This window comes from Haliotis rubra, unplaced genomic scaffold, assembly GCF_003918875.1.
Source record: "Haliotis rubra isolate DU_JTF1 unplaced genomic scaffold, ASM391887v1 Scf712, whole genome shotgun sequence".
Lineage (NCBI taxonomy): Eukaryota > Metazoa > Mollusca > Gastropoda > Lepetellida > Haliotidae > Haliotis > Haliotis rubra.
The window spans coordinates 155,612-172,447 of record NW_025767427.1 but is presented as its reverse complement, the minus strand read 5'-3'; positions in this window follow the sequence as shown (position 1 = coordinate 172,447).

The window sequence follows — 16,836 nt, the reverse complement described above, 5'->3', positions numbered from 1 at the left end:
ACTTTTATATTGTAAATGATACACCTTGATATGATGTAACACATCTTTTCGTGTTAAATGACACACCATTATTTGTATCTGAAACATCACTATCTAGGATATGATAAATGTGATATGGTATGTGATACATCATTATATAGGATCTGATAAATCTGATGTGATATATGACAAAATCTTTATCTAGGATATGATAACTCAGATATGAGATATATAACATCTTTACCTAGGATATGATAATTCTCATCATTATTTAGATATGATAAATGTGATGTGGTATATGAAGCATCTTTATCTAGGATATGATAAATGTGATGTGGTATATGAAGCATCTTTATCTAGGATATGATAAATGTGATGTGGTATATGAAGCATCTTTATCTAGGATATGATAAATGTGATGTGGTATATGAAGCATCTTTATTTAGGATATGATAAATGTGATGTGGTATATGAAGCATCTTTATCTAGGATATGATAAATGTGATTTGGTATATGAAGCATCTTTATCTAGGATATATGAAGCATCTTTATTTAGGATATGATAATTCTGATGTGATACGAAGCATGGATTATAAATGTGATGAAGCATCATTATTTAGGATATGATAAATGTGATGTGATATATGAAGCATCTTTATCTAGGATATGATAATTCTGATGTGTTATACGAAGCATCATTATTTAGGATATGATAAATGTAATTTGATATATGAAGCATCTTTATCTAGGATATGATAAATGTGATGTGGTATATGAAGCATCTTTACCTAGGATATGATAATTCTGATGTGGTATATGAAGCATCTTTATCTAGGATATGATAAATGTGATGTGGTATATGAAGCATCTTTATCCTAGGATATGATAATTCTGATGTGTTATACGAAGCATCATTATTTAGGATATGATAAATGTAATGTGATATATGAAGCATCTTTATCTAGGATATGATAAATGTAATGTGATATATGAAGCATCTTTATTTAGGATATGATAATTCTGATGTGGTATATGAAGCATCATTATTTAGGATATAAAAAATGGGATGTGGTATATGAAGCATCTTTATCTAGGATATGAGAATTGTGATGTGATATATGAAACATCTTTTTCTAGGATACGATAAATCAGATGTGAATATTAAAAATCTTTACCTAGGATATGATAAATATAACGTGATATATGAAACATCTTTAACTAGGATATGATACAGTACAACCAGAAATTATTGAGAATTTAAGATTGTAATTTTTATTTTCACTTATTACTCACATTAAATGTGAATATTAGCAGAACATAACTCCAGATTCAAAGACAGGTGAACAGTTAGTATTTTGTCAAGTCACCATGGGCAGCAATGCAGGCTTCAAATGCGGCGGGGCATACTACTGATCAAAGAACTTAGAAAGTCGTGGTCCATGCTGTCCCAATACCTGACCACCTCTTCTTTCATTTCAACAATATTTGTCAGATCTTTCTTATTGACACTTTCCTTCATAAGTCCCCAAACATTTTCTATTGGATTTAGGTCAGGGCTATAGCTTGGCCAATCTAATAATGTCATATTTTGGGTCCGAAACCAGGTCTGTGATGCTTTGAACGATGTTTTGGGTCGTTGTCCTGCTGGAGAATCCAAAACTTCCCATAGAACCCGTGAGCAGATGGAAGTAAATGTCCCCTCGAGAATATCTGTGTACCGCTCACTGTTCATATTCCCTTCAAATACACAGAGGGGCGTTGCCCCTAACACAGATATACCACCCAACACGTTAAACACGTTTTGGAAACAGCCACACAGAACTTTCATCTGAGAAAATCACATTGTCCCAGTTTAAATTTCTATGTTGTAAGCACCAGTTCAACCTTCGCTCCTTTTGTTCAGGTTTCATGATTGGTGATGGAATTCCTTGACTTCTCTGCCAACCCACTGCATGCAGCTCAGTTCTAATTGTCTCCTTACAGACAGCCACAGTTCCTCTATCAATCATATCCAGCTTTAAAGTTTCTAAACTCCTTCGTTTGTTTTTAGAAACAAGAATACCAAGCCGCCTCCTGTCACCGACAGTCAATTTTCTGGGCCTACCTGCGCCTCCCTGGTGCTCAGTGCCATATCCATATGCAATATTTTTCAAAACACGATAAACAGTGGACAAAGGGATGCCTGTTCTACTTGAAATCACTTTAGCTGGTCTGATGTCCTTGTTATAATACTCTAAAATCAACTTCCTCTTCTCTAACTCATCCATACTGAGGATCACTGAAAATGTCGTCTGCTAGCAAGTAAACAAAGTGGGATAACTCTTCACATAACTTATGAAAAAGGATTAACGGAGTTGTCTCTCTTGAATGACACCAAGCACTTGATAGCAGGTCAAGGTTGTTTATACTAGAAATCCAATTAAACATATTCCTAAAATTCTCAATAATATCTGATCATACTATAAATATAACGTGATATATGAAACATCTTTATCTAGGATATGATAAATGAGATGTGATACATGATACATCATTATCTAGGATATGATAAACATGATGTAGTGTATGGTAATCTACAAATACAACCTGATATGAAACGATTTTACACATTTATCTAGGATATGATTCCAATCTATACATTTACGTTAAGTTATACATGTCCACATTTGGTACACGTTATAAATCAATTTAACAGATAAAACCTGATAAACTGTTATGATGCAAATAGATCCTTAGCGACAAATATTTACAGTGTGCATTGTACATGATATGCCTATAGGAAGTAAATAATACATCTATGTGTACAAAACGATTCACTTCTGTTTAGTAAATCATATACATCTATGTTGTAATGAATGATAAACCTCAGTATAGCAAATAATGCATCTCTATGTAATAAATTATACATCTCTGTGTAGTACATGATGCATCTCTGTGTAGTAAATAACACATCTCTGTGTAGTAAATGATACATCTCTGTGTAGTAAATGATACATCTCTGTGTAGTAAATGATACATCATGTGTAGTAAATGATACATCTCTGTGTAGTAAATGATACATCTCTGTGTAGTAAATGATACATATGTGTAGTAAATGATACATCTCTGTGTAGTAAATGATACATCTCTGTGTAGTAAATGATACATCTCTGTGTAGTAAATAACACATCTCTGTGTAGTAAATCTACATCTCTGTGTAGTAAATGATACATCATCTGTAGTAAATGATACATCTCTGTAAAAATGATACATCTCTGTAAATGATACATAGTAAAATGATACATCTCTGTGTAGTAAATGATACATCTCTGTGTAGTAAATGATACATCTCTGTGTAGTAAATGATACATCTGTGTAGTAAATGATACATCTCTGTGTAGTAAATGATACATCTCTGTGTAGTAAATGATACATCTCTGTGTAGTAAATGATACATCTCTGTAGTAAATGATACATCTCTAAATGTAGTAAATGATACATCTCTGTAGTAAATGATACATCTGTGTAAATGTACATCTGTGTGATAAATGATACATCTCTGTGTAGTAAATGATACATCTCTGTGTAGTAAATGATACATCTCTGTGTAGTAAATGATACATCTCTGTGTAGTAAATGATACATCTCTGTGTAGTAAATGATACATCTCTGTGTAGTAAATGATACATCTCTGTGTAGTAAATGATACATATCTGTGTAGTAAATGATACATCTCTGTGTAGTAAATGATACATCTCTGTGTAGTAAATGATACATCTCTGTGTAGTAAATGATACATCTCTGTGTAGTAAATGATACATCTCTGTATAGTAAATAACACATCTCTGTATAGTAAATGATACATCTCTATGTAGTTAATGATACACCTCTGTGTAGTAAATAATACATCACTGTGTAGTAAATAATACATCTCTGTGAAGTAAATGATACATCTCTGTGTAGTAAATAATACATCACTGTGTAGTAAATGATACATCTCTGTGTAGTAAATGATACATCTCTGTGTAGTAAATGATACATCTCTGTGTAGTAAATGATACATCTCTGTGTAGTAAATAATACATCACTGTGTAGTAAATGATACATCTCTGTGTAGTAAATGATACATCTCTGTGTAGTAAATGATACATCACTGTGTAGTAAATGATACATCTGTGTAGTAAATGATACATCTGTGTAGTAAATGATACATCTGTGTAGCAAATGATACATCTCTGTGTAGTAAATGATACATCTCTGTGTAGTAAATGATACATCTGTGTAGTAAATGATACATCTCTGTAGTAAATGATACATCTCTGTGTAGTAAATAATACATCTTTGTGTAGTAAATGATACATCTCTGTGTAGTAAATGATACATCTCTGTGTAGTAAATAACACATCTTTGTGTAGTAAATAATACATCTCTGTGTAGTAAATGATACATCTCTGTGTAGTAAACGATACATCTCTGTGTAGTAATTAATACATCTCTGTGTAGTAAATGATACATATGTGTAGTAAATGATACATCTCTGTGTATTAGTAAATGATACATCTCTATGTAATAAATGATATATCTCTGTGTAGTACATGATGCATCTCTGTGTAGTAAATGATACATCACTGTGTAGTAAATGATACATCTCTGTGTAGTAAATGATACATCTCTGTGTAGTAAATGATACATCACTGTGTAGTAAATGATACATCTCTGTGTAGTAAATGATACATCTGTGTGTAGTAAATAATACATCTCTGTGTAGTAAATGATACATCTCTGTGTAATAAATGATACATCTGTGTAGTAAATGATACATCTGTGTAGTAAATGATACATCTCTGTGTAGTAAATGATACATCTGTGTGTAGTAAATGATACATCTGTGTAGTAAATGATACATCTGTGTAGTAAATGATACATCTGTGTAGTAAATGATACATCTGTGTAGCAAATGATACATCTCTGTGTAGTAAATGATACATCTCTGTGTAGTAAATGATAAAGTGATACATCTGTGTAGTAAATGATACATCTGTGTAGTAAATGATACATCTCTGTGTAGTAAATGATACATCTGTGTAGTAAATGATACATCTGTGTAGTAAATGATACATCTGTGTAGCAAATGATACATCACTGTGTAGTAAATGATACATCTCTGTGTAGTCAATGATACATCTCTGTGTAGTCAATGATACATCTCTGTGTAGTAAATGATACATCTGTGTAGTAAATGATACATCTCTGTGTAGTAAATGATACATCTCTGTGTAGTAAATGATACATCTCTGTGTAGTAAATGATACATCTCTGTGTAGTAAATGATACATCTCTGTGTAGTAAATGATACATCACTGTGTAGTAAATGATACATCTCTGTGTAGTAAATGATACATCTCTATGTAATAAATGATACATCTCTGTGTAGTAAATGATGCATCTCTGTGTAGTAAATGATACATCACTGTGTAGTAAATGATACATCTCTGTGTAGTAAATGATACATCTCTGTGTAGTAAATAATACATCTCTGTGTAGTAAATGATACATCTCTGTGTAGTAAAAGATACATATGTGTAGTAAATAATACATCTCTGTGTATTAGTAAATGATACATCTCTATGTAATAAATGATACATCTCTGTGTAGTACATGATGCATCTCTGTAGTAAATGAAATGAAATACATCTCTGTGTAGTAAATGATACATCTGTGTAGTAAATGATACATCTGTGTAGTAAAATGATACATCTGTGTAGCAAATGATACATCTCTGTGTAGTAAATGATACATCTCTGTGTAGTAAATGATACATCTCTGTAGTAAATGATACATCTGTGTAGTAAATGATACATCTCTGTGTAGTAAATGATACATCTGTGTAGTAAATGATACATCTGTGTAGTAAATGATACATCTCTGTGTAGTAAATGATACATCTCTGTGTAGTAAATGATACATCTCTGTGTAGTAAATGATACATCTGTGTAGTAAATGATACATCTCTGTGTAGTAAATGATACATCTCTGTGTAGTAAATGATACATCTCTGTGTAGTAAATAATACATCTCTGTGTAGTAAATGATACATCTCTGTGTAGTAAATGATACATCTCTGTGTAGTAAATGATACATCTCTGTGTAGTAAATGATAAATGATCATCTCTGTGTAGTAAATAATACATCTCTGTGTAGTAAAATGATACATCTCTGTGTAGTAAAATGATACATCTCTGTGTAGTAAATACATCTCTGTGTATTAGTAAATGATACATCTCTGTGTAGTAAATGATACATCTCTGTGTAGTAAATGATACATCTCTGTGTAGTAAATGATACATCACTGTGTAGTAAATAATACATCTCTGTGTAGTAAATAATACATCTCTGTGTAGTAAATGATACATCTCTGTGTAGTAAATAACATGATAAATAATACATCTCTGTGTAGTAAATACATGTGCATCTCTGTGTAGTAAATGATACATCTCTGTGTAGTAAATGAATACATCTCTGTGTAGTAAATGATACATCTGTGTAGTAAATGATACATCTCTGTGTAGTAAATGTAGTAAATGATAAATAATACATCTCTGTGTAGTAAATGATACATCTCTGTGTAGTATAATCTCTGTGTAGTAAATAACACAAGCATCTCTGCTGTGTAGTAAATGATACATCTCTGTGTGTAGTAAATGATACATCTCTGTGTAGTAAATGATACATCTCTGTGTAGTAAATGATACACGTAGTAATTCTCACTGTGTACATCTAAATGATACATCTAGTAAATGATACTGTGTCAAATGATACATCTCTGTGTAGTAAATGATGCATCCATGTGTATACATCTCTGTGTAGTAAATGATACATCTCTGTGTGATAGTATGTAAATGATTACATCTCTGTGTAGTAGTAAATGATACATCACTCTGATCATCAGTAGTGTAGTAAATAATACATCTTTGTCAGTTCAAAGTTTTTCACTGATTTCCTGTACAATCTCTCTCTCTGTACCTGTAAACAATAATTTTGACGTCCCAGTTATGTTGTTGCGTTGATTCTGAGCTAGGAACTTACTGACTATTAAGATTTCAGATATATATCGTCCTATTCACCCTTGTTCTTTCTCCTCTTTTTATTGTACACTCCCAGTCCCTGAAACTCACTCTCTCTCTCTCTCTCTCTCTCTCTCTCTCTCTCTCTCTCTCTCTCTCTCTCTCTCTCTCCTCTCTCTCTCTCTCTCTCTCTGTGTCCCTCTCTCTTTCTGCGTTTGTGTCTCTCTCACCCTGTCTCATAATCTCTCATCTTCTCGTCGCTATCACTCATCCCTTCTTCAGCACTCTTTCTCTCACCATATCACCACTTCTTTCATCTCTCTTTTGGGTTGACTGGGTAGCCTAATGCTTAAAGCTCGTAGCGCTGACGACCCGAGTTCGATTCCCCACATGGGTACGAGGTGTGAAGCCCATTTCCCCCTTCCCCTCCCGTGACATTGCTGGAATGTTTCTAAAAGCGTTGTAAATACACTCACTCTCACTCATCTCTCTCACACAAACTACCAACGGCAATGTTAAGGTTACGTTTCTATGATAGAGAAAAATATCCTGAATATTTAAAACAATTTCACGCTTGTACACCCATGTTAAAAATATGCTTATTAATTTATATCACATTCCCAGTGGGTAGTTTCGTGTATAAATGAGTATAAAGTGTTCAGTTCACCAGCCATTGATTCATGCGTCGATGAGAATTCACAATAACACCGCCTGTCGCACGCATGTCGACGTGAAACCATCCAAACTCTTGTCACCACCAGTCAATAAGCTATTAGAGCGCGACCGTGTTTTGACCTAATGCGCCGGTTCCTTACAGCGACGACGTGTGTACCTTGGTAGCTGTGTTGTCTCTGGAAACTTGAATAAACATTCACAGATACCGACGACAGACAATGCCGTTGTCATGGAAACCATAAACAAAACGATGACTTTGACGATGCATTTGGGTTTTGGTTTCACTGACTGAGAGCTGTCAGTCAGATAGGATTGTTTAGAACGAGCGGGTCATCTTTTATGTTGCCATCAACTCGTTCAGGCTTGCCTTTATATGTTTATATAGCTGAATAAATACGTTAATTAAAATTGACATGCAGATCTGTTTATCATTCCACCCAAAATAGAAACATCGATTTACCTCAAGGCGTCCGGCACAGCAGAATAGTTTTGATGGAAGTTTAAATTTACCCGTGTGTCTTTCTTATCCCACTTGACGTTCATTCCACTTGTATGTCTTTCCAATCCCACTAGACGTTTCAACCCACCCGTGTGTCTTTCTAATCACACTTGACGTTCAATCCACCTGTATGTCTTTCTAATCCCACTTGACGTTTCAATCCACCCTTGTGTCTTTCTTATCCCACTTGACGTTCAATCCACCCTATGTCTTTCTAATCCCACTTGACGTTCAATCCACCCTTGTGTCTTTCTAATCCCACTTGACGTTCAATCCACCTGTATGTCTTTCTAATCCCACTTGACGTTCAATCCACCCGTGTGTCTTTCTAATCCCACTTGACGTTCAATCCACCCGTGTGTCTTTCTAATCCCACTTGACGTTTCAATCCACCCTTGTGTCTTTCTTATCCCACTTGACGTTCAATCCACCCGTGTGTCTTTCTAATCCCAACTTGACGTTTCAATCCACCTGTGTCTTTCTAATCCCACTTGACGTTCAATCCACCTGTATGTCTTTCTAATCCAACTTGACCCACTTGACGTTCAATCCACCCGTGTGTCTTTCTGATCCCACTTGACGTTCAAACAACCTGTATGTCTTTCTAATCCCACTTGACGTTCAATCCACCCTTGTGTCTTCCTTATCCCACTTGACGTTCAATCCACCTGTGTCTTTCTAATCCCACTTGACGTTCAATCCACCCATGTGTGTCTTTCTAATCCCACTTGACGTTCAATCCAACCTGTATGTCTTTTCAATCCCACTTGACGTTCAATCCACCTGTTGTGTCTTTCTAATCCCACTTGACGTTCAATCCACCCGTCTGTCTTTCTAATCCCACTTGACGTTCAATCCACCCTTGTGTCTTTCTAATCCCACTTGACAATCTTGACGTTCAATCCACCCTGTCTGTCTTTCTAATCCCACTTGACGTTCAATCCACCCTTGTGTCTTTTTAATCCCACTTGACGTTCAATCCACCCTTGTGTCTTTCTAATCCCACTTGACGTTCAATCCACCTGTCTGTCTTTCTAATCCCACTTGACGTTCAATCCACCCTTGTGTCTTTCTAATCCCACTTGACGTTCAATCCACCCTGTGTCTTTCTAATCCCACTTGACGTTCAATCCACCCGTTGTGTCTTTTCTAATCCCACTTGACGTTCAATCCACCCTTGTGTCTTTCTTTGTATCACTTGACGTTCAATCCACCCTTGTGTCTTTCTAATCCCACTTGACGTTCAATCCACCCTGTATGTCTTTCTAATCCACTTGACGTTCAATCCACCCGTGTGTCTTTCTAATCCCACAATCGTTCAATCCACCTGTATGTCTTTCTTATCCCACTTCTTGACGTTCAATCCACCCGTGTGTCTTTCTAATCCCACTTGACGTTCAATCCACGTTCAATCCACCTGACTGTCTTTCTAATCCCACTCCTTGACGTTCAATCCACCTGTGTGTCTTTCTAATCCCACTTGACGTTCAATCCACCCTTGTGTCTTTCTTATCCCACTTGACGTTCAATCCACTTGTATGTCTTTCTAATCCCACTTGACGTTCAATCCACCTGTGTCTTTCTAATCCCACTTGACGTTCAATCCACCTGTGTCTGTCTTTCTAATCCCACTTGACGTTCAATCCACCCTTGTGTCTTTCTAATCCCACTTGACGTTCAATCCACCTGTGTCTTTCTAATCCCACTTGACGTTCAATCCACCTGTATGTGTCTTTCTTAATCCCACTTGACGTTCAATCCACCTGTATGTCTTTCTAATCCCACTTGACGTTCAATCCACCCTGTGTGTCTTTCTAATCCCACTTGACGTTCAATCCACCCTTGTGTCTTTCTAATCCCACTTGACGTTCAATCCACCTGTAATGTCTTTTCTAATCCCACTTGACGTTCAATCCACCCTTGTGTCTTTCTTTCTAATCCCACTTGACGTTCAATCCACCTGTGTGTCTTTCTAATCCCACTTGACGTTCAATCCACCCTTGTGTCTTTCTAATCCCACTTGACGTTCAATCCACCCGTCTGTCTTTCTAATCCCACTTGACGTTCAATCCACCCTGTGTGTCTTTCTAATCCCACTTGACGTTCAATCCACCCGTATGTCTTTCTAATCCCACTTGACGTTCAATCCACCCGTGTGTCTTTCTAATCCCACTTGACGTTCAATCCACCCGTGTGTCTTTCTAATCCCACTTGACGTTCAATCCACCCGTCTGTCTTTCTAATCCCACTTGACGTTCAATCCACCCGTGTGTCTTTCTTATCCCACTTGACGTTCAATCCACCTGTCTGTCTTTCTAATCCCACTTGACGTTCAATCCACCTGTGTGTCTTTCTAATCCCACTTGACGTTCAATCCACCCTGTGTCTTTCTAATCCCACTTGACGTTCAATCCACCCTTGTGTCTTTCTAATCCCACTTGACGTTCAATCCACCCTGTATGTCTTTCTAATCCCACTTGACGTTTCAATCCACCTGTCTGTCTTTCTTATCCCACTTGACGTTCAATCCAACCTGTATGTCTTTCTAATCCCACTTGACGTTCAATCCACCTGTATGTCTTTCTAATCCCACTTGACGTTCAATCCACCCTTGTGTCTTTCTTATCCCACTTGACGTTCAATCCACCCGTGTGTCTTTCTAATCCCACTTGACGTTCAATCCACCCTGTATGTCTTTCTAATCCCACTTGACGTTCAATCCAACCTGTATGTCTTTCTAATCCCACTTGACGTTCAATCCACCCTGTGTGTCTTTTCTAATCCCACTTGACGTTCAATCCACCTGTGTGTCTTTCTAATCCCACTTGACGTTCAATCCACCCGTGTGTCTTTCTAATCCCACTTGACGTTCAATCCACCTGTATGTCTTTCTAATCCCACTTGACGTTCAATCCACCCTTGTGTCTTTCTAATCCCACTTGACGTTCAATCCACCCTTGTGTCTTTCTAATCCCACTTGACGTTCAATGTTACCTGTGTGTCTTTCTAATCCCAATCCACCCTTGTGTCTTTCTAATCCCACTTGACGTTCAATCCACCCTTATGTCTTTCTAATCCCACTTGACGTTCAATCCACCCATCCACCCATGTCTTTCTAATCCCACTTGACGTTCAATCCACCCGTATGTCTTTCTAATCCCACTTGACGTTCAATCCACCCTTGTGTCTTTCTAATCCCACTTGACGTTCAATCCACCCGTGTGTCTTTCTAATCCCACTTGACGTTCAATCCACCCTTGTGTCTTTCTAATCCCACTTGACGTTCAATCCACCTGTCTGTCTTTCTTATCCCACTTGACGTTCAATCCACCTGTGTGTCTTTCTAATCCCACTTGACGTTCAATCCACCCGTGTCTTTCTAATCCCACTTGACGTTCAATCCACCCGTATGTCTTTCTAATCCCACTTGACGTTTCAATCCACCCTTGTGTCTTTCTAATCCCACTTGACGTTCAATCCACCTGTATGTCTTTCTAATCCCACTTGACGTTCAATCCACCTGTGTGTCTTTCTAATCCCACTTGACGTTCAATCCACCTGTGTGTCTTTCTAATCCCACTTGACGTTCAATCCACCCTTGTGTCTTTCTAATCCCACTTGACGTTCAATCCACCTGTGTCTTTCTAATCCCACTTGACGTTCAATCCACCCTTGTGTCTTTCTAATCCCACTTGACGTTCAATCCACCCTTGTGTCTTTCTAATCCCACTTGACGTTCAATCCACCTGTGTGTCTTTCTAATCCCACTTGACGTTCAATCCACCTGTATGTCTTTCTAATCCCACTTGACGTTCAATCCACCCATGTGTCTTTCTAATCCCACTTGACGTTCAATCCACCCTTGTGTCTTTCTAATCCCACTTGACGTTCAATCCACCTTGTGTCTTTCTAATCCCACTTGACGTTCAATCCACCTGTCTGTCTTTCTAATCCCACTTGACGTTCAATCCACCCTTGTGTCTTTCTTATCCCACTTGACGTTCAATCCACCCTTGTGTCTTTCTAATCCCACTTGACGTTCAATCCACCCTTGTGTCTTTCTAATCCCACTTGACGTTCAATCCACCCTTGTGTCTTTCTAATCCCACTTGACGTTCAATCCACCTGTATGTCTTTCTAATCCCACTTGACGTTCAATCCACCCTTGTGTCTTTCTAATCCCACTTGACGTTCAATCCACCCTGTCTGTCTTTCTAATCCCACTTGACGTTCAATCCACCTTCAATCCACCTTTCTTTCTCCCACTTGACGTTCAATCCACCTGTGTGTCTTTCTAATCCCACTTGACGTTCAATCCACCTGTATGTCTTTCTAATCCCACTTGACGTTCAATCCACCTGTATGTCTTTCTAATCCCACTTGACGTTCAATCCACCCTTGTGTCTTTCTAATCCCACTTGACGTTCAATCCACCCTTGTGTCTTTTTCTAATCCCACTTGACGTTCAATCCACCCTGTGTCTTTCTAATCCCACTTGACGTTCAATCCACCTGTATGTCTTTCTAATCCCACTTGACGTTCAATCCACCTGTGTGTCTTTCTAATCCCACTTGACGTTCAATCCACCCTGTGTCTTTCTAATCCCACTTGACGTTCAATCCACCTGTATGTCTTTCTAATCCCACTTGACGTTCAATCCACCCTTGTGTCTTTCTAATCCCACTTGACGTTCAATCCACCTGTGTGTCTTTCTAATCCCACTTGACGTTCAATCCACCTGTGTCTTTCTAATCCCACTTGACGTTCAATCCACCTGTGTCTCTTTCTAATCCCACTTGACGTTCAATCCACCCTTGTGTCTTTCTTATCCCACTTGACGTTCAATCCACCCTTGTGTCTTTCTAATCCCACTTGACGTTCAATCCACCCTTGTGTCTTTCTAATCCCACTTGACGTTCAATCCACCCTTGTGTCTTTCTTCCCGTCTGTCTTTCTAATCCCACTTGACGTTCAATCCACCCGTGTGTCTTTCTGTATCCCACTTGACGTTCAATCCACCTGTATGTCTTTCTAATCCCACTTGACGTTCAATCCACCCTTGTGTCTTTCTAATCCCACTTGACGTTCAATCCACCCTTGTGTCTTTCTAATCCCACTTGACGTTCAATCCACCCGTGTGTCTTTCTAATCCCACTTGACGTTCAATCCACCTGTGTCTTTCTAATCCCACTTGACGTTCAATCCACCCCTCTGTTTTCTAATCCCACTTGACGTTCAATCCACCTGTGTCTCTTTCTAATCCCACTTGACGTTCAATCCACCTGTGTGTCTTTCTAATCCCACTTGACGTTCAATCCACCTGTGTGTCTTTCTAATCCCACTTGACGTTCAATCCACCTGTGTGTCTTTCTAATCCCACTTGACGTTCAATCCACCTGTATGTCTTTCTAATCCCACTTGACGTTCAATCCACCTGTTCAAATCCCACTTGACGTTCAATCCACCCGTATGTCTTTCTAATCCCACTTGACGTTCAATCCACCTGTATGTCTTTCTAATCCCACTTGACGTTCAATCCACCCGTGTCTTTCTAATCCCACTTGACGTTCAATCCACCCTTATGTCTTTCTAATCCCACTTGACGTTCAATCCACCCTGTGTCTTTCTTAATCCTTGACGTTCAATCCACCCTGTGTGTCTTTCTAATCCCACTTGACGTTCAATCCACCCCTCTGTCTTTCTAATCCCACTTGACGTTCAATCCACCCTTGTGTCTTTCTAATCCCACTTGACGTTCAATCCACCCGTGTGTCTTTCTAATCCCACTTGACGTTCAATCCACCTGTATGTCTTTCTAATCCCACTTGACGTTCAATCACACCTGTGTGTCTTTCTAATCCCACTTGACGTTCAATCCACCTTGTGTCTTTCTAATCCCACTTGACGTTCAATCCACCTGTATGTCTTTCTAATCCCACTTGACGTTCAATCCACCAATCCACCTTGTATGTCTTTCTAATCCCACTTGACGTTCAATCCACCTGTGTGTCTTTCTAATCCCACTTGACGTTCAATCCACCTGTATGTCTTTCTAATCCCACTTGATCCCAATTGACGTTCAATCCACCTGACGTTCAATCCACCCTTTCTTTTCCCCACTTGACGTTCAATCCACCCTTGTGTCTTTCTAATCCCACTTGACGTTCAATCCACCCTTGTGTCTTTCTAATCCCACTTGACGTTCAATCCACCCGTGTGTCTTTCTAATCCCACTTGACGTTCAATCCACCCTTGTGTCTTTCTAATCCCACTTGACGTTCAATCCACCTGTATGTCTTTCTAATCCCACTTGACGTTCAATCCACCCTTGTGTCTTTCTAATCCCACTTGACGTTCAATCCACCCTTGTGTCTTTCTAATCCCACTTGACGTTCAATCCACCCGTGTGTCTTTCTAATCCCACTTGACGTTCAATCCACCCTGTGTCTTTCTAATCCCACTTGACGTTCAATCCACCCTTGTGTCTTTCTAATCCCACTTGACGTTCAATCCACCCGTGTCTTTCTTATCCCACTTGACGTTCAATCCACCTGTCTGTGTCTTTCTAATCCCACTTGACGTTCAATCCACCTGTATGTCTTTCTAATCCCACTTGACGTTCAATCCACCTGTCTGTCTTTCTAATCCCACTTGACGTTCAATCCACCCTTGTGTCTTTCTAATCCCACTTGACGTTCAATCCACCCACCTGTGTCTTTTTCTAATCCCACTTGACGTTCAATCCACCTGTATGTCTTTCTAATCCCACTTGACGTTCAATCCACCTGTATGTCTTTCTAATCCCACTTGACGTTCAATCCACCCGTGTGTCTTTCTAATCCCACTTGACGTTCAATCCACCCTTGTGTCTTTCTAATCCCACTTGACGTTCAATCCACCTGTCTGTCTTTCTAATCCCACTTGACGTTCAATCCACCTGTGTGTCTTTCTAATCCCACTTGACGTTCAATCCACCCGTGTGTCTTTCTAATCCCACTTGACGTTCAATCCACCCGTGTGTCTTTCTAATCCCACTTGACGTTCAATCCACCTGTATGTCTTTCTAATCCCACTTGACGTTCAATCCACCCTTGTGTCTTTCTAATCCCACTTGACGTTCAATCCACCTGTGTGTCTTTCTAATCCCACTTGACGTTTCAATCCACCCTTGTGTCTTTCTAATCCCACTTGACGTTCAATCCACCTGTATGTCTTTCTAATCCCACTTGACGTTCAATCCACCCGTCTGTCTTTCTAATCCCACTTGACGTTCAATCCACCCTGTATGTCTTTCTAATCCCACTTGACGTTCAATCCACCCGTTGTGTCTTTCTAATCCCACTTGACGTTCAATCCACCTGTGTGTCTTTCTAATCCCACTTGACGTTCAATCCACCCTTGTGTCTTTCTAATCCCTCTTGACGTTCAATCCACCTGTATGTCTTTCTAATCCCACTTGACGTTCAATCCACCCTTGTGTCTTTCTTATCCCACTTGACGTTCAATCCACCTGTCTGTGTGTCTTTCTCTATCCCACTTGACGTTCAATCCACCCGTGTGTGAGTTTTTCTAATCCCACTTGACGTTCAATCCACCTGTATGTCTTTCTAATCCAACTTGACGTTTCAATCCACTCGTTGTCTTTCTTATCCCACTTGAAAATCCACCTGTATGTCTTTCTAATCCACTTGACGTTCAATCCACCTGTCTTTCGAGCGTAATCCACTCTGTTAATCCCACTTGACGTTCAAGACTCGTGTGCCTTTCTTATACCACTTCAGGTAAAATCCACCCTTGTGTTATATTAATTTCTCAAAAGTCTTTCCTTGAGGATAGTCTAGTATTCCTTTAGACGTTCAATCATTTCACAACATATTTCAAAGAACGTCTTGATCTGTGCTTTAATCAATCACAGAATTCGACTCGTATGACGCCGCTTTTACGAATATTCCCTACTATGACACGTGGACACCCATATGTTCTGGGGCAGTGGGGTAGCCTAGTGGTCAAAGCGTTAGCTCGTCACGCCGAACACCCAGGTTCGATTCCCCACATGGGTGCAATGTGTGAGGCCCGTTTCTGGTGTCCCCCGCCCTGTGATATGTCTGGAATTTTGCTAATAGCGGCGTAAAACCATACTCACTCACTCTGTATGTTCCATTGTTTCTTCAGGTGAACATTTGAACATCTCACCTGTGGCATGGGTGCAGGATGCGCTAACCATGTCGCAAAAATTCGATATAAACACTATTTTATAATGAATCTTAAAAATAACCCTGGCTGATGATGTAGTTGGAATCGAACGGTGGTCTCACATGAACAAGCTTTGATATATCTTTTGACGTTTTGACCATGTCAAATGATACCATAACAAGCAGCCATGATAGAAAATTGAACGTGTTTATTAAGTCCTTAATAGGGTACTTTAAGTGCTGAAATGCATAATGTCAGATCATATACAGATCATACAAATGTAAAAATGTACAAGATTGCACACACTCAAGGTGTATAAAGTTCATAAAAATAGTATAAAGCAGGTACAATATGAGTCAAAAACACATATGAAATGTTATGTCACAAAGCATACCATCTTCGGTTATCAAGAGTTATTCCAGATTCCCGTATCCCTGTCAAAAGGGT